Source organism: Pogona vitticeps, chromosome 3 (genome assembly GCF_051106095.1).
Source record: "Pogona vitticeps strain Pit_001003342236 chromosome 3, PviZW2.1, whole genome shotgun sequence".
Lineage (NCBI taxonomy): Eukaryota > Metazoa > Chordata > Lepidosauria > Squamata > Agamidae > Pogona > Pogona vitticeps.
In genome coordinates this window covers 39,994,357-40,022,353 of record NC_135785.1, presented here as the reverse complement: position 1 = coordinate 40,022,353, position 27,997 = coordinate 39,994,357, and the positions used below count along the sequence as shown (strand labels likewise).

At 37.9% G+C, this 27,997-nt stretch overlaps 1 protein-coding gene and 1 long non-coding RNA gene across 2 annotated transcripts in view; both read left to right on the top strand.

Moving 5' to 3' along the window:
• Positions 1 to 27,997, top strand: part of CLSTN2 (calsyntenin 2) — a 496,583-nt gene that overhangs the window by 215,522 nt on the left and 253,064 nt on the right. The gene's annotated exons all lie outside the window — the stretch shown is intronic.
• Positions 15 to 27,997, top strand: part of LOC144587833 (uncharacterized) — a 46,676-nt gene continuing 18,693 nt past the window's right edge. The window contains exon 1 of the long non-coding RNA XR_013543004.1: positions 15 to 27,652. This is a non-coding gene — a long non-coding RNA (uncharacterized LOC144587833). The remainder of the gene's footprint in view (positions 27,653 to 27,997) is intronic.

Here is a 27,997-nt window from a genome sequence, read left to right as displayed (position 1 = left end):
CTGGCCCCCGGGGAGGCAGGGTGAGCCTCCAAAGGGTCCTAGGGTATGTTCCATAAGATGGACCTCTCCATAAGGCTCACCAAATTTTTAGGAGAAGAAAACAGATTTTTATTTTCCTGTTTTCTTCTCCTAAAATTTGGTGCGTCTTATGGAGAGCTGCATCTTATGGAGCAAAAAATATGGTACATATTCCAAGATGAATTGTATTTGTTAGACTTTCCAGGGTTAATTTGTCAATACATCAGTCAGTTCTCAGGAAAAAAGGGACAGTCAAAACAGATTCCCAGCTTAGGGCCACTATAGAGTGTTCAATGTCATGTGTTCTGGGCCTTTTCACCAATGCTTAGATAGCCATAACATAACAAGTTTAATTCCCAGAGTTGTTTAACTAATAATGCTTTTAAGAGAAGGATTGTAATATGTGGTTTCTAGATTGTGTAGAAAGCAACAGCTCATCATATGTTTAAAATGAACAACAATGAAAATTGAACAGGAATTTGCTCAACTTAGCAAATCTGTAGGTGAGTTCATATGGAGTAAGGATAATATGGCAAGTAGTTCCACTATAGTCAATGCCAATTGTTCTTAGCCTAGAGAAGTGTCGTATGTAGCTTCTTTCTATGCCATCATTATGTAACTCCAACTATTGATGGCGGTGGCATGGAAAGAACTAAATGATTTGTCCAACCCATATAACTTCTCTCTACAGATAGTTATAGAGTCATATGACATCATACAAGGATCCCTCAGGAGGGGAACATGAGCACATGGATAAATTCCTTAAACACCAGAAATATCTAATAAACAGTTTTTATCCTAATTGCAATCTTGTTAAAGCACTGTCTCTTCTGTTGAGTGTTTTACCTGTCCATTTTTCTCTACCTGCATCAACATGGCAGGGAGTTTTCCTAAATATAGCAGCAGGGTGTTGGCAGCCTTGTTTTCCAGTCTCTGTTAAAGGCTGTTGGCTAAATACTTCTGTCAGTTACATTTTCTCTCAATTGGCTGTCCCTTCTGACTCAGAATGTCAAGCACAGAACAACTGCAGTTCTGTTGGCATTGAGTATTATCTTTATCCGGCATTCTCTCTAGCATCTTAGGCTGCATCTTCCTCCCCCACTTTCCCTTTCTTCTCTTGTGCCTCCATTACTCTCTTGTCTACAGGCAGCTTTTAACCTACTTCCCTTAATCACTTGTAGCTCATCAAATCTGTCAGCATTAACAGTAGCTGTGCAATGTCCAGTTCCCTGCCTGAAGCCAGACCTCACTTTCTACTGCCGCTCCAGTTGGGATTGTATCAGAGTTATTGTTGCCAGCTTGTAAATTCTCATTGAATTTTGTGGATATGAAGTTATAGGAAGGTGGCTCTGCCCCACTGTACTCGTAGATGCTTCAACCCACATTTAAAAAACATTTACTACAATTGTTGTACACAAATGTTGTATTTTCTTTCTATGATATAATTCTGTACTTGGTTGCAGTGTTTTCACTATGTCACCACAAACTTAGAATTAAAAAAAATATGGTAACTACTCCATGTCTTTCTGCTCACTTTCTACCACTACACTGCCTTTCAAGAATCTTGAATTCTTCTCTTTCACTACCTTCATATTTAATTTTATTTAGGTCATCCTGTTAGTTCAACTAACATTGGTCACTCCTGACTCAGCCACTGATGTCAGTATAGTTTGATATTGGCTATTGCCCTCTACAGAAAAACAAGCATTGTCTACTCAGTAGGAGTGTGATGAGATATCTCATTCCATTTGAGCAGAGAGACAGAGCTAGGGGAACAGAGAGCTACCTGATGGAGATGTTGTGGTAGCATTGAGACTGGGGATCTTAGTAGGCCTGGGAAATCAAAGGATAGGATGCTTTAGACTGCTAGTTAGGAAGATATCTGCCTCTCCTTCAGAACAAATCTTGGCTTGTTCTGAAGGAGAACTTCAGAACAAGCTTCCCCTTCATTGATTTACAAAGCCATTCTTTATAATGAAAATCAAATAAAGACCTTGCACTTCATCATTGCTGGTAGTGTCTTCCCTCCTCCAAAATTTCACAGAGGAAAATGGGAACCCACCTGTTATATTTGTCTACTTAATTGACCAAGACCTGCTTCTCCTAATATGTACCGTTTAGACGCTGCATATTCTGTTGGATATATTATGAACAGCATTTTTATTTATTTATTTATTTATTTATTTATTTATTTATTTATTTATTTATTTATTTATTTATTTATTTATTTATTTATTTATTTATTTGAACATACTTTTGCTATTGGAAGCAGAACACCAAATGCCAACCCACCAAACCAATTAGAGTGTGTTCATGGAGCTCAGGACCCAAGGCCAGTCAAGTTGTTTTGGCACTACGGTAGAATATACTACTATAGTTCCCTTCCTCCCTTACAGTGACAATAAAATATTAATAAGCAATAAATGAAAACTGCAACCATATGCCATACCTAACTACGAAAAAGGCTTATTGAACTCAATAGGAATTGTGGTTCAGTAGATAAATGTAAGATTGTGCAGTAAAGGACTAATAATTTGTCCAGCCCTTTACAATGCCGTAAATAAGCAGGTACTATAAGGTTGTCACTCACTCTGCCTCACAGTAGGCATATACATTGTTGGAGATTTAGTATGCAGCAGTTTAAGATCAACATTAACTTGTGGATTCAATGCGTTGTAGCTCAAAATGATTTGCCTGAGCATACTTCCACCTTCATAAAGGAACACCATCCATAAGTCTTTCAAAAAAAAAAGTTTGTGTTTATTAGTGAAATACACTTATGATAGGAGAAGCAGCTAGAAGTCCTAGTTCTAGCTAACTAAGTTGGAGACTTCATGAGTCTGGCTTCCTCCTTCCTCTCTAAATAACAAGGTAAGATTTCTCCTCACTGCAGGGGCAAGAGGAGCATTTGAGAGGGAAATAAGTGGAATCAGCAACCCTATGAACAGCAATTGGAGGTTGAAGGAGGGTTAGCAGAGGTCAAAAAATCTAGGAAACATTAGGAAATCCTTTTTCTCCACTATTCTCCATACAGATACGTATGCACTTCTTGAATGTAAGCTTAGTTGCATCCATTCATTTCTAATGTATATAATGTTGTAGCTGTTCTGTGCCTTGAAGTCAGAACTGACTCCTGGCAGGGCTTTCAAGGTAAGTGAAATATCTGATAAGTGATTCTACGAATTCAACACACCCTGTGACTTTCCATGACTGAGCAAGGATTCAAAACCAGGTCTCCTGTGTGGGGAAATTGTATGCTTTTACAATGTATATAGCAGACATTGTTTTTGGGCCCAGGTCAGTTTTCCAGTAAGGATGATCATTAACCTGCTTTGGTATCTAAGATAATTTCCTGTCTCTGGGTAAATTGTATTAACTTCATGTGTATTTAAAGGTGTTATCTGTCTATATTTACCCTGCTCTGTATTCAGGAATGTTTACCCTGATTGTGTATTTAGGATTTACATGCCTCTGTTTACCGGCCCCTCCGTTTACCATACTTGTGTATTCAAGATATTAACCGCCTCTGTTTAGAATAGTTTTTGATTAACTTGTTCAAAGGAAGATCCCGAAAATAAACGGGGGCGAGGCGACGGTTTGGGAGAGTTCTCACTGAACAGCATGCTACAGAGCACGCTGTTTAGTCCATCCGGATCCCGCCCTGCAAACCACACTCGAGTGTCCCATCTCTTTTTTTACCCTTGCTGGTCAAGGGGGAGGCTTCATCTACAAATTCCTGCACTGAGACTTCATCTGCGAGACCCCTACTTCCCCTCATCTTGCAGATCCCAACACTCCTGAGCCCAGTCAGTTACTCTATTTTAATGTATGTAATGGACATATATTAGCTGCTTACCTTGATGTTTTAATAAGGAATTTGTCAGAATCTACAACGGGAACGGAAAATAAATATTGTCCCAGCAGTGGCAGTCAGACCATCTGCACTTTTTCACTATTACCATTGCCCAGGTTTCAGAAAGATGGGCTGCTTTCTAGCCAAGGAAGTTTATATCTAACTAACTTGTTTTGCTTCAGATATTATACCCATCCAGAGTAATACAAAGCTGAACACTAAGAAATATTGTAATTTGTTACACCAGCTGCTCACTGTTTAATCATGTTGAATTATAAAAGGCAGTAAAAAGTGTCAATGCTCATTTTCAAGTGGAAGTACAGCAAGCCATAATCCATTTAAACTTATTCTACAAGATAAATTGTGAAATTCTTATTGCTGATTGTTAAATATAGTGGCAATCCAACCTGTAGTATGACTGGACAATCCAAGTGCAGAATGATAAAGTAGCAGAAGTATTTTTATCTCCTCTCATAAATTCACATTTTCAATCTCCTATAAATCCCCATTTTTCTATTCTTAGGCTGTCTTGATTACTTGAACTTCAGGTACATTAACCATGCCCATTGTTATGTGGTCATGGGCAAAAATCAATTTACTAGGATTCTCAGGATTTTTAAAGATACTAAACCCATTTGCCTTATATCATCAAATAGGCCTGCAGCTCTCACCACATAATTTTTCTAAGATAGCTAAAATATAGCAGTGGAATTTGGCTTATAGACAGTAATACTATTCCTTAGGGTTTAAACACTGAGATACCTGGTACAGTCATATGAACCACCAAAATGAGAGTATACATTTAGGCAATTTTTAAACACATAGATAGAGTCTGAATAAGATCCTTGAGACCATTGCCTTTGCCCCAGATGCCAGCCTGAATGCAATCCAATTCAATGCCAGGGCACAAAGAGCTACAATGTACACAGGTAAAGCTCAAGCATTGGCAGGCTGGACGGAAAGCTGTTTTTGATCTAAATAATGTGAGCAGCTATATGAAATATAGGAAATTTTGCATGGAAAGCCTCCACACCTCCTGGAGGACTTACACAAGAACAATCGGTTAGCTTCTCTCAATCTCACAGAAGCTTATCTTCACATACCTGTTCATTCTCACTATCTTCAATTTATTGGATTCTATTCCAACAGAAAGCACTTAAATTCAATGTCCAAACAGACATTTAACCTTTTCTCATCACCCAGGGTGTTTACCAATTTGATGGTAGCACTAGTAGCTCACCTCAGATGCGTTGTTGTTTAGTCATTAAGTCATGTCCGACTCTTCATGACCCCATGGACCAGAGCATGCCAGGCTCTCCTATCTTCCACTGCCTCCCGTAGTTGTGTCAAATTCATGTTGGTTGCTTCACAGACACTGTCCAGCCATCTCATCCTCGGTCGTCCCCTTCTCCTCTTGCTGTCACACTTTCCTAACACCAGGGTCTTTTCCAAGGAGTCATCTCTTCTCATGAGATGGCCAAAGTACTGGAGCCTCAGCTTCAGATGCACCTGTCTCCATATCCAGCCATCTCTTGGTCAGAGCTCCTCTCTGGAACAGGGTATCAGAGATGTTCAGTTGACCATTGAGGCACTCTACAACCATGGATTCCTGGTCAACTTCTGAAAGAGTCAGTTAATTCCATTGAACATCTGGCAGTTAATTCCATTGAACATCTGGCAGTGGTAATCAACCTGCCTGGACAAAGGCTTTCCCCCTACAGAATGGAAAAGACAGCTCAGCTGGTATACCAGGTGATTGTCAACATCCTCTAATGCAGCTGGCCATACTGTTGAGTTCCATGACAGCCAGCATGAATAGTGTCCCTTTTCACATTCTCATGTGTGCCCATTGCAAGGGCTTTGTTTTTTTTTTCCCCCCAGAGGGAGATTGTGCTTGAGAGTCCAAGGAGGATAGCGACACCATCTCAGGTACTGCTATCTCTCAAGTAGTGGACATCCCTTGTTGTCAGTAGGATCCTTCATTTATTCCCAAGGTAAATTCAGTTATTCATCAGTTTCAGCAAGTAATCTTATTTATACTTATTTATTTAAAATATTTTTATCCCATATTTCTCCTTTAAAAGGACCTAAGATGGCTTGTCTTCTTTCTGCCTGAAACCTCACATGATTTTGAAAATAGAGTGGCTTCTTAGATGTTCAAAGAGCAATTAATGTTTATTTGAAAAGAAGTAGAAACTTTAGAGTTTTCAGCCAAGAAACATGGACAAGAAGGTTTCCAAACAAACTTTGGCCAGATGGATCAAGGCCTGCATAACTGTCTGCTATTTCACTTTAGGCAGTCACTCCAGGAGGTACTATGGCATACTCTACCTGGGATGCCTCCACTTCAGCATTGTTCAAGACCAGGTCCCTCTTTTGCATAATAATAGATCAGCTACTTGGAAGGCTCAGTCTTCCTTCATCAGCATTATGGACTGGATATTTTGGCCTCAGCAGATGCATCTTTTGAGTGCAGGGTCTTGCAACAGGTTGTGGCACAGTAGGAAATCTCACCCTTTTGTGTTTCTTTGAAGTCTTTGAACTGACAGTGTCTGTGGCTCACCGGGAACTATAAACTTAGGGGCAGAAGGACATACTTCCCTTCCTAGTTAAAGGGATGCTGTACACTGCCAAAGTCAACCTGAGGGTGAAGTCTCAGGCAAAAATGAAGGCAACTGTCTTCTTGACCCAATATTCCCAGTTCTTCTGTTGTTTGTTCTATGTTTGTTCTCTCAGTTTGTTATCGAGAGCAGACTCAGAGACAGAACTGAAATGCTGGGTTGCCCTTTCCACAAGTGAGTGCCAGTCTCCAAAAACAAGATTGGTCCTTAGCTCCTGTCTTTCTAGGCAAATAACAAGGATAACATGGTTGTGGGTTTTTCAGGCTCTTTGGTTATGGTCAATTGGATTGTAGGGTATTTGTTTTGTTTTGTTGCTTTTTCCTGTCTAAGATATGTCAAATTGTTTTAAAGGGCTTAAATTGTTTTATAATTGTTTTATGTTGCTTTTATAGTCTGTAGCTCCAATATGAGACTTCTTGATATAGAGCAAGATTGAACTAATATAAACAATAAATAGTGAACTGCATCTTGAATAGAGGCATTGGTTTTCTATAACTACAGTTACATAAATCTTCATAACCTATTTTTACTCCAGAGGCTTAAAAATCAGGTAATAAGCTAAATCCTGTACAAGCAAACAAAACCTTCTACAACTGCTTGACAGCAAAAGAATACTGCAGATACAGGAATCAATAAATAGGTGGGCTGTATTCATTTAACCAGAACTGTGAAGAGGAGATTGTGTCTACCTTGTAAACAAAACTGCAACCCTGCATGAAATCTCCTAAGAAAAGCCTTCTCAGCCTGGTTGAGTGACAGTTTTAGACATCACTAACCTACCCATCAATGTTATCAGCATAGGTGGATTTTCCCCAAATCTCACCTTCTGAAGGACTTCGAATAAATTAAATTAACCTTTTAAAAGATAAACTACCACAGATTGTTTAAATGTGATAAAATTAACAGACATTGGTGACACCCATAAAAAAACACAAGCCCTATCATCCCAATTCTTTTTAGTATGTAGTAGCTGAAATATCCCCCACTAAACAGTATAAATGAGCAAGAAAGGAAGGGTGAATGGGTGAGTAGGTAGCAGAATCCTAAAAAAAGACACGATATCGCGTGGAGGACATGCATCCACTCCACACTTGCTTCCACCCATATGCAAATAGTAGGAGAATGAAAACACATCTCTACAGAGTAATAAGTGTTTTGTCACAGAACTTGGTGCCTGCTCTGCACACCGGATTTCAGGAATTTTACTGCAGTGAAAGCTTCATGCACACTGTGCTTGAATACCCAGGATTCACCTAAATAGTTGATGCCTGTCTTTTGTTTTAACTATTGTTGCTCTGAAATATCAGACTGTATTTCTAAATGTACAGGTAAAACTCCTTATGGCAATGTATCTATAAGAGGCTGCATGATTTATATTAATAATAATAACTGTGCACTGACAAGTCAATTCTAAATTACAGCTGCTCTTTCCAGGGTTTTCGAGGGATAGAGTACTCAGAAGTGGTTTACCATTGTTTTCTTCTGGGGGCGCCCTGGGACTGTGCAGCTTATCCAAGGCTACACAGGCTGCCTCTTCTGGGATACACAGTGGGAAACTGAACTCCCAGTGTCTGTCTCCACAGCTAGATACCAACTCATTAAACTGTCCTGCTAGTTTAATCTGCATTAGAAAATCTAATGTAACATAAAAGAATTATGACAGTTTTCACCAGCTTCGCTTGCATTTCAGTGTATGGTGAACTTCAAAAAGTTGCTTGGATCTCCTACTCTTCTGTAGCTGTAGTTAAGGAGAATATAATTTGAAAATTCATTTCCCATGTATTATGGTTCATAAAGCTGGCCTATAACAAAGTAGATGATACATGCATTTCATTTTATGTTTTTCTGTAATTACAACTTGTATAATTATTTCTTAAATACAGGTAGATATGTTTTCATCTGGGGCTATTTTTAAACATCATGTCCTGTAATTTTATGGTAATAGTATTTTGGGGTTATGGAGCTGCTAATTTAGCTTTTAAGTGTAAATGAGATTATTCTTTCTTCGTATTTGATAAGACAATATCTTGTTGGATAGTCAGACTGCAAGGATGGTATACAAAATGGAGAATTGCATTGTTAATTAAACTCTCACTATCCTTTTTTCTTTTTAAACTACCCTTCATGAATTTTAATTCCATACATGCACAAAAGCATTTCTGCCAACAGTGGCATCTGGACCTAAGGACAGCAAAACTGTGGCATGAATGGGATATATCCCAAACTTTGTGTGTGAGAGAGTGTGCGTGTTTAGTGTGTAATCTGTCTGGAAAACCATAAAAAGGGATGCCGTAAATCGCAATTGACTTGACAGCACATTATTATTACAGGCAGGCAGGCAGGCAGGCAGGCAGGCAAGCAGGCAGGCAGGCAGGCAGGCAGGCAGGCAGACAGACCGATAGATAGATAGATAGATAGATAGATAGATAGATAGATAGATAGATAGATAGATAGATAGATAGATAGATAGATAGATAGATAGATAGATAGATAGATAGATAGATAGATAGATAGATAGATAGATAGATAGATAGATAGATAGATAGATAGATAGATAGATAGATAGATAGATAGATAGATAGATAGATAGATAGATAGATAGATAGATAGATAGATATTTCCTGGCCCTATGCAGGAAGACAATCCTTATACCCATAATTTGTGTTTGCTTTTATGCCAGTTTAAGTGTAAAGGTTGCACCATCCCTTTGCTTAAAATTTATTATGAAAAGATTATGATGGATAAGCAAATTGTTTGAATACTTCTACGTTGCACAGATTGCTGATATGCATTTTAAAGAATTCAAAGGTAAGTCTGCAGTTGTTTCTTTGATTTCATGCTTGGAAATCTCAGTTCAAAATAGTAGGCAACTAGCTTTTGATCTCCTCTCTAATCTCTAGCCCATGGGTAGCCATCATGTGACCCAAGGGCTTCATGGAACCCCCCTCCTGATTCCTTACATATATTTGTTCTAAAATTTGCCAAAAACCAACTGTGTTATCTACTATCAAAAAGGAGCAGTCATTTCCCCCTTTTTGTTTGTTAATGTATTTAAACCTATTCAGTCAGTAAACATTGTTTGTTGCTTTCTTTTTTGTGTAAAATAGTAGGTTTGGACCTTAATTATCTTAATTGAATGAGGAAGATGTCGATCACAACAATTATTTCCTGGAATCTTACTTCCTTTCCTGTTAATTGGTGACTGTAATTTCCCATGACATATTTCAGTGGTTAGGGACTTTTTAGGCATCAAAGAATCTGATTCTCTGATGTCTGAAGAGTCCTTAACCATTGAGATATGTAATAGAAAATTGCAGACATCTATTAACAGGAAAGAAATCCTGGAAGTAATGAATCCTATTGAGGCCTTAATTATGCATTTAAGGCAATTAAGGTACACAACTGCAACCTTATACAAGAAAGAAAGAAAGAAAGAAAGAAAGAAAGAAAGAAAGAACGAAAGAACGAAAGAAAGAAAAGAAAAGAAAAGAAAAGAAATGCAGTATAATTCAAAGACTGGAACGATTGATTAGTGCCGCATAGACAATTGCCCCAGACAAGAAAATTCCCTCCCAGTCACACAAAGAACAGACAACATGTGAGGTTACAAATAAAACTCTGACATTCCGGTCATGTTCTGGTTTTCATCTTCATGATCCCCTACTTTCTCTCATTCTTTCTGGGGATGATGAACTTTGGTTCATTAACAGGGAAAGAGGATATAGAATTATATATACAATTCTCTGTCCTTGTGCCTTCAGAGAACATCATCCCTGACATTTGATCATTTATACTGATGGCCTTATAAGTACCATGAAGGTTCTTTCATTGTTTTAATATTCTTATCTATCCTCCTTTTATGTTGGTTTTAAAAGTGCTATGCACGTACATGTGTTGTTTACCTATTCTTACTTTCCTTTTTGTGATTTATGTTGCCTGTATCAGGAGGGCCCAGAGGAAAATGAAAATGATACTTCTGCACAAACATCATAAATGATCAGAATTTTTAAATAACATGAAAAAAAAACTTTAAAGAAAATTAGGCACTGAGAACTATAATGAAATACTAATTAAAATAGGGGAAATGATCAGCTGAAATTATACCAGCACTTAGCCATGAAAGACATTATGGAAAAAGAGGTTCTTCCCTACGACCCCAGTCAGTAATTTAACTACAAGTTGTAACATTCTATTCTTATGGTTTAAAATGGCATTTGTAACGGCCTCCTTCTACCTCACCAAGGAAGGTCGCTACGTCACTCCACTGTTACTCTTCTGGTAGTCTGCCACCATCCATCCCCTGCAATAAGTATCTTCAGGCCGGAATGGATTTCAAACAAAATAACTAAAGTTTATTGATTGGTACATTAAGATTGGTAGAACAGATAAATCAGGTAATCACATAAAGAAAGGCTCGAGCTCACACAGACTCATATCTCCACACAATCTGATCACTATCTCATCTCAACACTCACAGATCCTGATCTGCCCCTCACACACATTCACACCCCTATATATCCCAGCTCCTCCCCCTGATGTCCCGCCTTCCGACCACCATTGGATGTTAACACTCCAGCCTAAACCTTGAAGGACAGGTGACATCATAGCTGTTTGTAACAGCATATTCCCAAGGGGGAAATTGTTCAAAGTAATAAGAAATGAAGAAGACATATTAGAAACTATAGCACTAAGGTCACTTCACAGTTCCTTATGGTGTGACATTTCCATCGCACTGTAAAATTGCTTCAAAAAAATTCTATATTAGTAACATTCGTGATTTTTATTTTCTCTGTGTTTTGACAGTGTATCACATCCCATACTGTTACCGTCTGATGGTGAACTAGGTTATTTTATATATATTCAGCTAACACTTTTTTAGAGAACCTGCTGTTAAAGCATTTCACATAAAGATCTAGGATATATAATTTATTCAGTGTTTATTACCAGCTGTTGAACACCACTGAAAAAAGTATTTATTGGGTTGCACTGGGTAGATTTAAGTGGTCAAAATCACTTCATGAATAAGTACAAGATGCAGGAAGATCTCAAATGCAGGATTGTTAAATGTCAGAACGAGGTGGTTTTTATTTGCAGATAATGCTGGGAAATTGGTGATTAAATTTCATACTCGGCTGTAGCTAACTGTTGAGCTGAACAGTATAGACAGTGTGCATGGAATGAATTAGAATTATTTCAACCCCTTCCTTTTTCACAATTACAGAAAGGTCAGCATTCACAGGTGCACAGTTCATATTATGCAGGTCAGAATCACAAAAAAGATTGAAATAAAGTTTTAAAATGTCTTATGACTAGAAAATATGACTGAGAAGCACAGAAGTGCTTTGTTATGACATAGAAAAGGATATCACCATGATGTCAAACAACTCAGTCAAAGAATACAGGACAATATTTCCCAATATTCTTTCCCTCTTCAAGCCAGGTATCTAGATCTCTGTAGACATAGAAAACTCTTCTCTGTTGTCCCCTTTCCCTCCAGATTTGGCCAAATATTTGCAATATTCCATTGTGGAAGAAAGAAAACTGGTCAGATTTTCTCATTTCTAGACACTATTGAAGAGACATGAGCCAGGTTCATGGAAATTAAAGATGGAGAAAATGTGAATGAATGAGAAAACAAGGGAATGAGGTTTTGCCGTATATAAAATTCAAGCAGTAAGATGGGGTGGTAGTCTTATTTTTAGTAGTTTCATGGTTTTGGTGTAAAAAAATACATTTGGAAATTAGCAAAAATTATTTTCTATACATTTTAAACAAATTAGCTAAGAAATCTTCCCATGGAGGTAGACAGAAAATTAACTGCCATGCTCATTTCTGTCTGCATCTTGGCAGCAGGTACAACCAGTCTAAAAGTTGTATTTTGGTGAAGTTGAATATCTCATTCAAGATCTAGGTTGGGTTTCTGTCATGTTTTTGAAGACAGGGTTGTAATCCTTGTTTGTCTCTGCCTTGTGGGCAAGAGCTGTAAAAATCTTTCTAGAGTTGTTTTTTTCCCTTCTTTTGAAACAGTCTAAAAGCAGTCTTTCCACCCCTTGTTTTTGCACAGGGATTATAGGAATTTATATGTTTTGCAGCAGGACGGGATACCCTGTTTGATATGGAGGAAGGTCCAGATGTGTCAAATATCTAAAGAGTTTTTTTTCCCCACAATGATGTGATTAATTTTAAAGCACTCAAGAAAATCATCATTTGACAATTTGTGAGTTTTGACTTTGTGCAACATTTTATCCACATTATAGGTTCAAAGCAAGATATTTTAATGTTTACTTTCAACACTGCATTTGGGTTATTGAAAATAAAATAGCCAACATTATAATGCCACTGTACAAAATGCTGGTAAGGCCACACTGGGAGTATTGTGTACAGTTCTGATCACCACACCTTAAAAAGATATAATGGAACTGGAAAAAGTACACAAGAGAGCAACTAAAATAATGACTGGGCTGGGGCACCTCCCTTATAAGGAAAGGCTACAATGTTTGAGGCTCTTTAGTCTAGAGAAAAGGCGCCTGAGGGGGGACATGACTGAGAAGAGTGTAGAGTGGCATATTAATTAATTAATTAATTAATTAATTAATTAATTAAATAAATAAATAAATAAATAAATAAATAAATAAATAAATAAATAAATAAATAAATAAATAAATAAATAAATAAATAAAGTGGACAGAGGGAAGCTCTTTTCCCTCTTTTTCCTCTCACACAATACTAGAACTAGGGGACATCCACTCCAATTGAGTGTTGGGAGAGTGAAAACAAACAAAAGAAAATATTTCTTTTCCCAGTGTGTTGTTAGTTTGTGGAACTCCTTGCCAGAGGATGTGGTGATGGCATCTGGTCTAGATGCTTTTAAAAGGGGATTGGACATATTCCTGGACTCAATCACAAGTTACAAACCATGATAGGGATGTATAATCTCCAGGCTTAAAAGGAAGGTACCTCAAAATGCCAGATGTAGGGGAAGGGGCATCAGGAGACAGGTACCTAGTTGTCTTGTGTGCTCCCAGAGGTATTTGGTGGGGCCACTGTGAGATACAGGAAGCTGGACTAGATGGGCCCTTGGCCTGATCCAGCAGGACTCTTCTTATGTTCTTAATAGAGAGTCTCACATATCGAACTGGTTGTCTTAATATTCCCAGATAGTAGTGGAATAGAAATCACATATGTCCTTTGGTGGGAGACTTGCAGAAGAGCAGACACTATGACCTTCCTCCAGACATGGATAGCTCCAAGTCCCATTTGAGGAGGAATGAACTCTTGGAAGTCATTAGAACCTTTTGATTCGGATTAAATGAAACATGTAGTCCATTTCCTGACAGAAAATCCATAGGTAAGTCAGAATTACATGTGGAATTGATTGCTTTTGAAATGATACTCTTCCCTGTATCCCCATTGAGATACTCTTAATTGGGCATGGTGGTACTCATTAGGCGTGTGTACTGTCTATATGAATGTGCACAAATGGAGTAAATCTGATTTGAGACAACTAGAAACAACCTCAGTCTGAGGTTACAGCATTATATAATCACTCTGCCAGCCATTTCTCAGGCCAGAGGCTAAAGGGAAAGACTGTTCATCATTACTTATTAGCATACTTTTTTTGCAATCTAGAATAGTCTTTTTCTTTCAGCTTACATTACTGAAGTTCACTGAAATAATGGATGAAATCCTGTTGGGTGAGTTCTGCCTGCACAACAGGAATGTCATTTAGAAGTACATGAATTATTTTAGTGCATTAGAGATGCAGCCAGAATACCATGCTTATGTTTTTAAAAAATGCAGTTAATAATTTAAAGACCATTTGCTGGAGATAACATAGTTGAAATCTTCATTTATTATGATTAAATGTGGTTATCAATAATGTTTTAAAGGCAGCCAAATTTAACTTTAATTGGATTACCTGTTATCATCAAAGCACTGATAAAATACACTTCTTATTTAGATGCTCTCCTCAGGGCATCGAGGTGCCCCAGCTAAACTCCCAATCAGTGCATTTACTTTTTCCAGTACATTGTTCAAGTAATTTTACCATATTTTTGCATGTATAAGACGCCACTTTTTCCTAAAATCATTACACTAAAAATTAAGAGGCATATTTTGCATGGAAGTAAGCTGAGATACCTGAGGATAGAACACAATGACATACCTTGCCTCTGTAAACAGGCTTCCTTTAGTCACAAGACTTAGGTTCCTACAGTCACAAGTAGAAATGAAGGTGTTCGTATATGAATACGAATATCCCCCCACAGGTGGAGATAAAGCTGGACTGTCCACTCATGATTACACTACTGCCATGAGCTGCACAGAGCCTTCCTTTCACTCCATTATCCTGCCTTCTGCCAGACTGGCTAATCTATCGCGAACAATGGAGCGATAGGAATGCCCCATGCAGTTCGCGGCAGTGGTGTAATTGTGAGTGGACAGTCTAGCCCCATGGGGCCAGACCCTCGTAATCTCCACCTGTGGAGGGATATTTAATATGGATATCCCCATCTCTAGTCAGGAAACGTAACTTCTTCCAATCACAAACCTTGGAGGTGGAGCCTGTAGGCTCAGATCAACAGGGACTCAAAATGTCTGACCATTTTGAGCCCACAGGCTGAATCCTCAAAACTAGGTTCTCTTAATTTTGGGGTTAGAAAAGTGGGTGGGTGTGTTATAAATGGGGGGTGTCATAAACGGAAAAATACGGCATAAAAATACGGTTCTTTTATTTCATATTCAAAGGCAAAAATACGCTGTGCTAAAACCTTGGATTTTGTGCATTATGCAAGATATTTCTGCACAAAACACAAACACTTTTTGTTGGGAATGGGATAATGCTGCTGCTGGGGGAAGGGAACTCGTTTCCACCAGTTACATAAAGTGTTCATATTAACATAAACTCTTAAAATATTGATTGATTGATTGATTTATCAATTCAACTTGTATGCCCCTGACACTCTGCAAGAGTTTCCGCACAATAGAATATACTTCTATTGTATTTTGGATTTAATTCTGACTTGAGTATTTGGCTGAAACGTAAGTTTTGTTTTCATAAATATATTTAAGTATTTTTACCTACAGCTTTTCATAACTGCAAGACTTTTGGATGTTTGTACTATATGAAGTAGTTATAAGTATATCGAAAATAGAAACAATGTAAACAATTAAAGCCTGTAGAAATAGACAAGCTGATGTTGCCTGTAATTATGGTAAAAATGAAAAGACTTGATACTGAGATTAATTTGATATGATTGGAAATGATTGTCTGATTTCATTCTTGAACAAACCTTTAACTGGGATAAATACCAGTTGTGATGAGCACATGCTTCTAATTTTTCCTTTGAGGTCTTAGGGAGATATTTAGGCATCAGACTCTCTGACCTGATATATAAGCTAGAAACCTGTATAAATATAAGGGAAAGAAATATGATTTGGTGCTCTTGAACATTTCCCTGGAACTCAGTTGAAGTTGGTAAAAATTATGAAATAGGAGACATAGTGTGCCATGTAACATTATCATTTTAGTTCTTACGACAACTCGCTTTGTATTATATGAAATTGGAGACAGATTTTTTATATTAACATTTCTGGAATCCTGTTTCTTTAAGTGTAGCATAAAATGAAACAAGGGGGAAAATATTCCCAACCATGAAGAAGAAAGAAAGAAAGAAAGAAAGAAAGAAAGAAAGAAAGAAAGAAAGAAGTTAAGATAATTAATAGCCACAGTGGTACCATTTAAATGGTAATAAACCAGACTTGACTGGCCAACCATCCAAACCATTTTCGAGGTCCCAAGTTAAGCACCAGTTTCGACTGACTGCAGCAAGATGCTTCTCAAATGTGCATAGGGAATATTCCAGCTGTTGTCATGCTATCTATTTTGCATCTTAATAAGAAAATATATTAAAAGTAGAATATTGTTGAAATATGCCTATGAAAATACATTTTGAAATATGCCTAAAAGAAAATGAAGATCTATGCATGTCAGATTTAGTGAGATTCCAAAGAAAGGAAGGAAGGAAGGGATATTTTTCCTTTCCTGTTGCATCTTGGAAATGGAAAGCTGGTACTGAAGAGCAAAAAGAAGTTAGACAGTAAAATCTAAATTGAACAAACTGCAATGCATTTAAATACGTTCTCTTCAGGAAGTGCTTAACTTCAGAGAAGATTGCTGCCCTGGGTAGGGGGTTGGGGAGAGAATGCAATAAAGTAAACAATAAAGAAGTATTTGTCACTCAGAGCTTTATTGCAAAGCATTACTGTGCCAAATGATCCAAGCAGAACATTTATGTTAATTAAATTGACCATAAACTAGAGGCTTTGCTAATGTTTTATTTCACCTTTCTGCTGGGACTGACTATTATTAAGTATTTTGGCACAGAGACGCCTTTCACTAGAAATAAACAGCTTTATCAAAGGGCTCTCTTTGGATGCTGGTAGAGAATTTAAAACTGTTTTAACTGCCATCCAATAGAGAAAATATACAAAACATTCTTTTGTATAGTATCTGAATGGACAACTATAATATTGTCCTATTTCAGTCTTAAGTGTAGTATGGGATCATCAAATGGACTCAACTATTCTGTCTGAAACAGAAGATGAGATGTGACTTCACTCTTCTGTTCATAAGTTTTGTAAGGTAAGAACTGGATGAGAGACAGAGCTAAATGTGACTTACAACAAAATATGACAAAAGGAAGGCTGAAATCTTGTTGCTGTAACTTATGCTACATCATCAGTCTTCTACAGTATAAGTTACAGCAACAGGATATCATCAGACTTATGCAGTTTAAAGCAACAGGATTTCAGCCTCTATCTTGCCATATTCCAAGTCATAAATTACAGCAACAGGGTTAAAGCTGCAGTGTTCTTTCTCGGAAGTCCAGCAGTCTTGCCTTTTCCCAGGATACTTCATTCTACCTTCCAGAGGTGAATTTGGGCTTTTCCTCCAGAATGTCAGAATGAATTATAAGGTTTTCTGGAATTCCACTTGTATTTGTAACAGCTCTGATAACAAAATAAATATGAACCATCCCAGTTTCTTTTTTTTTTCACCATCCATCTTTGCTTCACTCATCTCTTTGACAGTTTTAAGGTCCATTTTTTCATTAACCACAGACACACCCTCTTCATTTTTAATAAAAGACTTATTTTGTACTTTATCTGACTCTGCAGAAACAGATACTGTCATTTCTTCAGCCATACAACCATGTGCCCTTTCTAAAACAACATTCTATTTCTGTTCAGAACCATATTATATATTATGTTAAAATATGTAGCATATTTGTGCACTGCTACTTTTTAATTAGATGAAGCCCTCTTAATATGATGGAGGAAAATTGATATTTAAATTTGTGAAAGAAAAAAACTGATAGGAACTGATGGGGATATTTTTAACAACCACACCCCTCACTGTAAGGTGAAGATAATTAGACATAAAGTGGATATTAAGGTTTCAGATTCTCTCACCATTTGTGGTACTCCTGATCTTGTGTGTCATTCATTAGAAAGCAAACGCTAGGTTTCTGTTTGCTAGAGGTAGAAGTGAAAATTAAACCTGTTTTTCAGGCATCCCAGAGTGAATTCTTTAAAAAGTTAAAAATGAAGACGCTACGGCACCATGGGTAGTAGGGGCAAAGAACTCAGTGTCTCCTGGTTATGGCTGCCATGGGTTTCCCAAGAGCAGAAGCTGGGATGAGAGCAAAACCTGTAAATGATGTCTGTCTGCACCAGTGACATATAGGAAATCTAGAAGCAGGCACAGACACCAAAAGGTGTTTTTTTCCCCCACATTGGTTCTTTTCAATAGAAAGTTGGGCATAGCTGCTTATAAATCCTCTGACATTTGCTGTTAAGATGTGCCCAGTTTTCTCTGTGTCCTTTTCTGAACCCTCAAGTTACATTTAGAACCTTTACATCTCATTGTATATTGTTTGCTTAATATAGTTAGGAATAAGATTTAGGATTAATAGATTCATAGATTAATATTGTTATAAATCAACATGGATATGTTATATTAGGTTTGGCCTCTTTAGGGTATATCAAGCAAGGAAATAAGATTTTGTTATATGTAGGCAGATCTATTAAGTTAATAGATTTTGTTGGTTGTTGTGGATTGTTTGGCCATGTTCTTAAGGTTTTTTTCCTAATGTTTCACCAGTCTCTATGGCCAGCATCTTCAGAGGACAGGAGTCAGAACTCTGTGCTATGGTGCAGTTTGTTTGGATAGTTGAGTATTTATAGCTTTCGGATCAGCTTTTGTCCTTTTCAGAAGAGTGGGTGATTATGGTGATCAGCATGTTTTTGTTGTGGGTGTATTGTTGTGATCAGGGGGAGAGATGATCTATCACTGTGATTGATGAGTGTCATTAGCTGGTCTTTTTTGTGCAGTGATCACTGGTCCTTGTGGCTTGGTAGAGTTCATTGACTTTTGCAGGCTATATTTTTTAGTGCTGGGAGCCAGGCTTTGTTGAGTTTTAAACTTTCTTCTTTTTTGTTGAAGCTCTGCTGATGTTTGTGGATTTCAATGGCTTCCCTGTGCAGTCTAAAATAATGATTGCTGGTGTTGTCCAGTACTTCAGTATTTTGAAATAGAATTTCATGTCCAGCTTGTTTTAGGGCAAGTTCTGCTGCTGCTGATTTTTCTGGTTGTTTTAGTCTGCAGTGTCTCTCATGTTCTTTGATTCTGGTGTAATTTGTGTTTCTAATATATACTTGGCCACATCTGCAAGGTATCCGGTATACTCCTGCAGTGGTGAGGGGGTCCCTTTTGGCATGTTCAGCTACTCTGGATTTTTCAGTTGTTTTAGTCTGCAGTGTCTTTCATGCTCTTTGATTCTGGTCTGGATGCTACGTTTTGTAGTTCCAATATATACTTGAACACAACTGCAAGGTATCTGGTATATTCCTGCAGTGGTGAGGGGGTCCCTTTTGTCCTTTGCTGACTGTAAAATTTGTTGTATTTTTGTGGTGGGCCTGAATACTGTTTGTAGGTTGTGTTTTTCTAAAAGTTTCCCCATGCAGTCCGTGACCCCTTTGATGTATGGCAGAAATACTTTATTTGTGGGTGACTGTTTTTCCTCTTCAGTTTGGTGTTATTTTCTTGGTTTGATGCTCTTGTGAGTTCATTCTTGGAATAGCCGTTTGCCTGTAGGGCCCAATTCAGATGATTGAATTCGGTGCTGAGAAATTGAGCTTCACAGGTCTGATTTGCATGGTCTATCAGTGTTTTGATTATGCCTCTTTTTTTGTCGTGGGTGTAGTTGATGCTTTTGTGTAGGTACCGGTCTCTGTGGGTGGGTTTTCTGTAGACCTTGTGTCCCAATAGGAGTTCAGTTTTGCGTACGATCATGACATCTAAGAAAGGGAGTTGGCCCTCTATTTCTTTTTCCATGGTGAATTGTATATTTGGGTGGATGCTGTTGAGATGGTTTAGAAAGTCTTCCAGTTTTTCTTCACCGTGATTCCAAATTGTGAAAGTGTCATCCATGTATCAGAACCAGACTGTGGGTGTGCAGGGTGCTGAAGCCAGGGCTTGTTTTTCAAAATGTTCCATGTAGAGGTTTGCTATAACTCGGCTGAGGGTCTCCCCATGGCCACTCCATCTGTCTGTTCATAGAACTCGTTATCCCCTGAAAGTAGCTGGACATTAGGCAGTGTTGGGAAAGGCCCTGGATGTCTTCTGGAAAGATCTGCTGGAGATTTTGTGTCTACCTGTATGTATGTGAAAAAGTGGTTTTCATTGGAAGGGTTTATGTAGCAGAATCCGATACTGTTCTTCTTTGGGTGGAGTCTGCAGACAGTATGAAATATGAATGTGGTAGAAGAAGTAGGGACATCAAGCAGGTAGCAGAGAAGCCTCTGGTGCATGGTAGGATAGATATGAGTGTAACTCAGATGTTTCCCAGTGATGTCTTTCTGCAATCTAGCTAGGGCAGCCATGGAAGGGGCCAAAGGAGATAGGAAAGAAGGCACTTTTCTTCCAAAGAGCTGACTGGCCAGAAGAGGACAAGGAAGGCATCAATACTCAGACTGACACTGTCTTCTTGGGCAGCAGCAGTGCGACTGCTTTTGTGCTTGGGAAAAAGATTTAGGAAGAGCACTAGACATTATTGGTTTCCATATTTATACCATGCAGTTTCATCATATTCAAATAAGAGTTTACCCCAGCCCCACTTCTAGCAACTCTATCCTGTGCAAAGCAGCATGGTGGTTGGTGGGAACTTCCCTTCAAGTACATACACATCTGATGCGCTGAAAGAGGAGACTAAGGGGACTAAGATCAGCAGCATTTCAGAAGCATATGACACTGAAATCATTCCTACCCAATGTTCCCCCTAAGTTGCATAGTGGTGTGGCCATGCAGCACTGTATCAGTGCTGACCATTTGCTTCTAGTCACAGCCAAAACCCTGCGCACATGGGGTGGAGCCTCCACCCAAGGCTCTGGACAGTTAGAGGGAATGTTGCCCCTACCCATCCAGCAGCATTTGCTCCACCAGGTGCTGGAACTAGTAGTGTTGACAAGTTAGGAATCCCTGTTAGAAACACAACAAGGCAGCTGGTTAACTAACAGCAATTCTCTGCCCTTGTTTACACCATTGTACTTACACTGACAAAAATGAACTAGAAGATTCTGTCCACTGTTTCCCCTGTGGGAAACAAGCTCTGTGGTATAGAACAAGCTAGAAGACAGCCCTAGGTCATCCATTGAATTTCATGTCTGAATAGAGATTGGAAGCTGGCTATCCTCAGTGCAGGATGAACCACTACAAGGGCTCCCAAGAGGGCCCAAGGGATTGTGCTGTGTATCCATGGTATAACAAAGATTTCCTGTTGGAAAACAACTGGACTGCCCAATTCTCTCTGGATTTGTTTTTTGTATAAAAACCAATTTTACAGTACAACTTATTGGCTATATTTCTTTTGCTTTTCTCCAGTCTTGAATTTGCAGGGCTTAAATATTATAAGTTAGCTGACAAATACATCAACTACTGCAATTTTTAAATCTGTAGGATGTCAGTCAAATTTTTGATTTTTTCCTAATAATGGGGAGCAAAGGGGAGGAACTGTACTTTATGGTGGTATCCCTTGTGTATTTAATATGTGTAGTCCATACACTGAGGCCCATGTGCAATGATAAATCACTTAAGGTAAAATGCTTTTGTATTATCTACAGATTAGGTAAACATGTATTCAGAACTGCATCTTAGAATGTATTCTTGGAGTGGCATAATAAAGCTACTCATGGAAAGGATAAAGCAGAGAAACTGCAACACAGAATGACTCACATAGACTTTCAGCACTGATTTGATGTGATAAAAGAAAAGCATGATTACAATATGAGCTGTTTTTATGTTCCTTTGTATTAAATACTGCTGTACTCTTTGCTGTGGAAGAAGCAATAGCATTGACAGATAACATGCAAGAAATGACTTTAAAATCAACAGAAGACCCACTGTCCTCATCCAGCAGGGTAGATAGAAAGTACTCTAGAAATTGTTCACCTTGAAAAATGGGAAGGTTAACCAAGAAGGCATGGATTGTGTTTATTTCCTTTGTAATTAATATTCTTTTAACAAACAAGTGCTAATGGAATATATAATTGAATTACACTGTTGACTAATTTTATTTTAATTATTTTGTTTGCAACATACTGTTTTTCTAATAATGCACTCTGAGACTTAATACATTGGAATGCTGATAGCAAGTGACAATGTAAGAAATATAATTTATCTAGAGCAGCTTCATCACCCCTATTGATTTTAATGCCTTACTATTCAACTCACAGCCACTGTAAATAATCAGAGTGAAAATTAAGGCAGCTGTGTGGTTCATTAGAAAATGCTTCATTAACAGAAAACAAATGTGTATGTCCATGTTATTAGTCTATGTCAAACATCTTTAGGGTTATTTTCTAAGGAATGATTCACATGAGTTTCCAAACAATGAAGTCATGCAATTTCCCCTATGAAAGATGAGAAAGTACTGTCTCTGAGATATTTAAATTATGTTCAAACCTAATAACTGTCCAAAAAGAGAGCTTCTTAGTGAAAACTTTCCATCTTTTGTTTTCTACCTTTATGAATATCAAGACATATGAAGTAGCCATCCTGTGTGAAATAGCCACCTCTTATGAAGAATATTTAAAATAAATGAAATCAAATGATCTTATACATCACAATTCCTTGGGTTTATTCAACCCTTTAGCTATTAGACCTCTGTCATCCAAAGATCTTTTAAATGGAACAAAAATAAAATTGACACACATGCAAAACTATGGCCTGAATATTTACAGACAAAGAAATAGTCTGTATTTCTAGTAATGTAGCCCCAAATCAATTAAATAATTATCAGTATGATGAAAACAGGATCTGACATCCTGTTGCCTAAACACAAAACAGAGTGGTCGCAAGACCAGATAAAAAGGTAAAGGTTGCCCTTGACAATTTTTGTCCAGTTGTGTTCGACTCTAGGGGGCGGTGCTCATCCCTGTTTCCAAGCCATAGAGCCAGAAAGCTGTTACCTTCCCACCGAGGTGGTCCCTATTTATCTACTTGCATTTGTATGCTTTTGAACCGCTAGGTTGGCTGGAGTTGGGACAAGCGACGGGCACTCACTCCGTCGCATGGATTCGATCTTACGACTGCTGGTCTTCTGATCCTTCAGCACAGGCTTCTGCGGTTTAGCCCACAGCACCACTACATCCAAGACCAGATAGGCGGAATATAAATAGAATGAATGAATGAATGAATGAATGAATGAATGAATGAATGAATAAATAAATAAATAAATAAATAAATAAATAAATAAATAAATAAATAAATAAATAGGGGAAATTATGCAAGTTCCCTCCCCAGCAGGCTGTGCACAGCATACCTGTTCCTGCAGTGGTTATGAAATATGTCACCCATCTGACCACACAATGGGGGAGCCTGTTGGAGGTGGGAAGTTTTTACACAGCTTCTTTTCCATTGTGTATGCAATAGGATTTTGGCCAGGATTCAATTTTCATACCATAGTATTGGTTACATGAATTGCTGGGATCCAATTTATGGGAGAATCTTCATGGAAATTATATAGATAAATAATAATTTCCCATTAATTTCAATGATTAATCATCTGTCTGTTGGTATACCCTACCTGTATTTTGGTTATAATACTGTTATTCTATCTGCAAAGTTGGCAGACTACTGTTTACATGTTTGCTTTCCATTACATGGCTCAAAATCCTTCATAAAGCTGGAAGGCATGATGGTCGTAATCTTTCTCATTTGGATAGGCCTACACATTGCCAGTTGAAGTGTAACCCTCTGGTCACAGTTCCATGGTGTGAGCCAAAATGTGGAACATCTCCACCTGCAGGTGGTTAGATCAGAGGATGGCACACCCCTGAGAAGTTTGAGCTATTTATCATGAAGGCTGATCAGAGAGATTCCCAATGAATTCATTATTTGTATTAGTATAATACAAATCCCCAGGTCCCATACATCAGCAAGTGGTCATTGCCCAACACAGCTGATAACTGACTCTGATTTGAAAGTTGATAAGCGGATAACATAAACAGTATATTGTAAGCCGGCTTTGACAGCTTGACCTGTGTGGTCACTTAGATTGTAAATCCTGACGTGGCTTGTCATATTGTCAACAAGAGACTACCAGAAGTTTGTCAGACTCAGAGCAGTTTTACTCATTTATAAAGCTGTTTTTCACACTTGAAATATGCAAGATTTAAAACTATAATCACGGTTGCTTTGTTTCATGCACTATTACAAAGCAGTGGAATGGTTTGTTTGTACCTTTATGAATAGTCATCCAGTCCATATATTCTTGATATGTGTGTATCCTTAGCATCACAAAGGGAGAAAACACCAGCTTTGTGCGGACATTAAGCAAATTCCAGGAAACATATTAATTTTTAAAAAAACTTGGTACCTTGGCAGCTTGGACAATCTTCAGGAATCCGTCTTGCCATGATGATGCAGTCTGTCTCACACTAAATCACAGTAAGTGCAAGATTTTCTCACATCTCTAGACATCATGTATTCTTGGCTCCCTCTATAAGTTCTTCCTGCTTACCAGCAAATAAAATTGCTGAATGGCAAGAGGTGAAGGAATTGAGGGATAATATCAGCTATTTTCTCCTTCTAGTGTAGTGCCTGACTTGCTACAGTAAACGGAGTGACAGGGAGGACAGGGAAGTGTGGTGTATCCAGAATATATTGTTTTGTGCATCACTCTGTACTAGAGAAAACAGCAGTGGCTCATTTTCCAGCACTATTAGCTTCAGTTCCTCCCCTGAGCCTCAGACTGAGACTTCGGGCCAAGGGTGAGTGTTAAGATCTCTCTTGGTTCTACTTATCCTCACTGAGCATGCTTGCTAGTTCTCTGCACATTATGGGGAATGGGGAGTTGCTCATACGCCATGAGGACAGTTCCTGATCTTCAAGGGAATTAGATCACTACTTTGTTCTGTGGCCAGGGCTATCAACAAAATGCCTTTCTTCATCACCTTTCTGAGCTACTGGCTTTGCAGTCAGTTCAGTTGATCCTACATTAGATTTAGCTAGGGCATCTTCCACATTGTGCAGTAGCAGTCCCATTCCCAAAGAAGCTAGGTGAAACAATGAACTGTGCTGCTAGTACATCACCTCAGCAACATGATCTGTTTGGCTATCACAAAAACTCATTACTGTGTCAGTGGAACAGCAGGGACATCTTAACTATGTGAAAAACTATAGTAACTGGTATACCTTGTTTCCCCGAAAATAAGACCTAACCTGAAAATAAGCCCTGGTATGATTTTTCAGGATGCTTGTAACATACGCCCTATCCCCCAAATAAGCCCCAGTTGAGTGAAACCCCGCCCTCTACCATTGTGCATCAACCAGAAGATGATGCCATGACTATTTGAAAAAAATGTAGATTGTTGTACATGAAAAAAAAAAACTCCCCTGAAAATAAGCCCTAATGCGTTTTTGGGAGCAAAAATTAATATAAGACCCTGTCTTAGTTTTGCAAAAACGTGGTGCCTATGCATGAAAAGAGAGGGGCCCATTGCTTGTCCATTGCTGGGAGCTCGTCAAAAGCAGAGATGATTCTGGTTTACAAAAATGCTGAGACATCTGGCAGAAATGACTTGAATCATTTGAATACATTTTCTGCAGAATTATTCTTGAACTTTATTAATCATAGTGTTCCATTGTTTTCTGTATGCCCCATATTGTTAATGCTTATCAGTTCATTTAATGTAACATAGCTTTGTAAAAGCTAATTGCTACAGTTTCATTTCTTTTTAGACAAGTCCTTTACATAAAAAGTGAACCTCATAGTCTAGTGTTCTCTGATAGCTATTTCAGAAGAGGTAAAAAGCTGCATTACTGTTAGTAAGTGTTCCTACAGCAAAATAATGCAAAGCTATCACAGAAAAAGAAGTGGTTATACCTCTGTGGAGAAGCTGAGTGTTCCAGAAAGATGTACTACTTACTCCTTTCTGCAGGTGAATAATACCTGCTTTTTTCTTCCTTTGCAACCACTGGTAGAGAGAAAAAAAGATAGTGAATCTGAAAAAGAGGGGACCTTATCTAATGGAATCTGGAAACAGAGGAGGTCATATAGGAAAGACAGGGCAAAGAAATGGACTGTGACGAGGAAATGGAGAAGTAATTCTAAGTATCGCAATACACTTAAATAGAAACCAAGAAAAGAGAGAAGCTAGTGGTGGCCGTTAAAAGAAGTAGTGAAGAATTAATTGCTAGAGAACAGGTTTAACAGGGTATATAAAAAGTTTTGAAAATTTTTATGTGGTTAAAATTCAAAATACTGCTAGTGGAGTTCAGCTAGCACAATATGATTATCTCTGCATATTCCATCCTGCAACCCACCTAAAAATCTGCTCTGGTCAGCACCACTGAATTCAAGGCACAATCTCTTCATTTTAAGAGATATTGTGGTATTATAAGACATCTGCAGGTCATAAATGACATTTTTGACCACATGCATAAATGAAATGCTTTTCTGTCTCAGAGCCAGTTAGAATAAAATATCAGAATAAGAACTGGAGTAAGAAAAATTAAATGATGTGAATATTATGAATTATTATCATCTCAGTATCTCAGATACAGGAGAGAAAGAAAGAGAGAGAGAGAGAGAGGAGAGAAATACAATGGGAAATAACATTTGCTGAATTTGTGGCATGATAATGTTTTGCCTGTTCCCTTAATAAAACTGAAATTTCTCATATTCCATCTCAATATCAATGTCTTTTCTGTTCTTTTGTAGCAATTTCTTTGGCCCCAAGAGGAAGGGGAGACTCCCTTTACACTGTGCTACCTGCACCAGAGCCTGGCCTATGTCATTTGGCTCTCTATTTTCTTCCTAAGAGGGTGATATCTAGTATACAGTGTTTTCATTCTATGCTACAGTTCTGTGTCTTTCTGTTTCTTTGCTTTTGCTAAACAGCTATCATATTCTAGAAGCAACATCTATTTTTTTCCTGCTAGACAAACAGTATAACCTTGAGCTATCTCTCTTTGTTGTTGTCATCCATTCTAATCCATTGATTATGAAAGGAACACCCATAATAAAATATATATTTAATAACCGTCACAGAAAAGCTAGCAGAGAAAATCTGTTACTGACTACAGTGGTAGAGATTCTGTTAATCATTCAATACCAAAACAATGCATTGGTATTGAATGGTGTCAAAATGCTGTTTTTGTTTTTTTCCAGGACACATTTTTTCCTAGCCCTGAGGAGGACATAGTAATGAATCTTCTTTTATTTGTCAGCTTTAGTTCTGCATATCTGTAATAAGTCTGTCAATGTGAACACATATGACATTTCTTTGTGGAAAAAGTCCAGCCAAAAATTCCAGAGTTTTGGCACATTACACATAAATCTGAGGCACTCCAACAGTTTAATATAAAGACATTTCTTAGTGTATGTCAAATATTTGTTGATAATAATGAATGTTCCAACCTTTGCCTCCTACAAGGAATTGAGAAGATAAGATTTTTTGGGTACAGAATTTAATTACGTAATAATGAGTATACTTTTATTACATTACAGCTCTATAAAAGGAGTTGAAATATGGCAGCAGAGAACATGCCTAGTGTAATTTGCTTAATGGAGAGACATAGCATACTTATGACGAAAAAGTTCAACTGAAATACAGTGGTACCTCGACTTGAGAACGTCCCTACATAAGAATGATTTGAATTAAGAACGGCTCCATTTGCAAAAAGTTGCTTCGACTGGAGAACAGAGCCTCTGTTCTCAAGGGAAAAAAACACCCTTTTCTGCTTTTTTTTAACCTAAGTTTACCTTAGGTCAAAAGAAGAAGAAAAATTCACCCCTTAGTGGTAGATATGGATTAACCAGCTTTGCATTAGTTCCTACGGGAACTAATGCTTCCACTTAAGAACAGCGCCTCGACTTAAGAACGAAAAACAGCAGATACGGATTAAATGGTTTTCAATGCATTCCTATAGGAAATGGTGCTT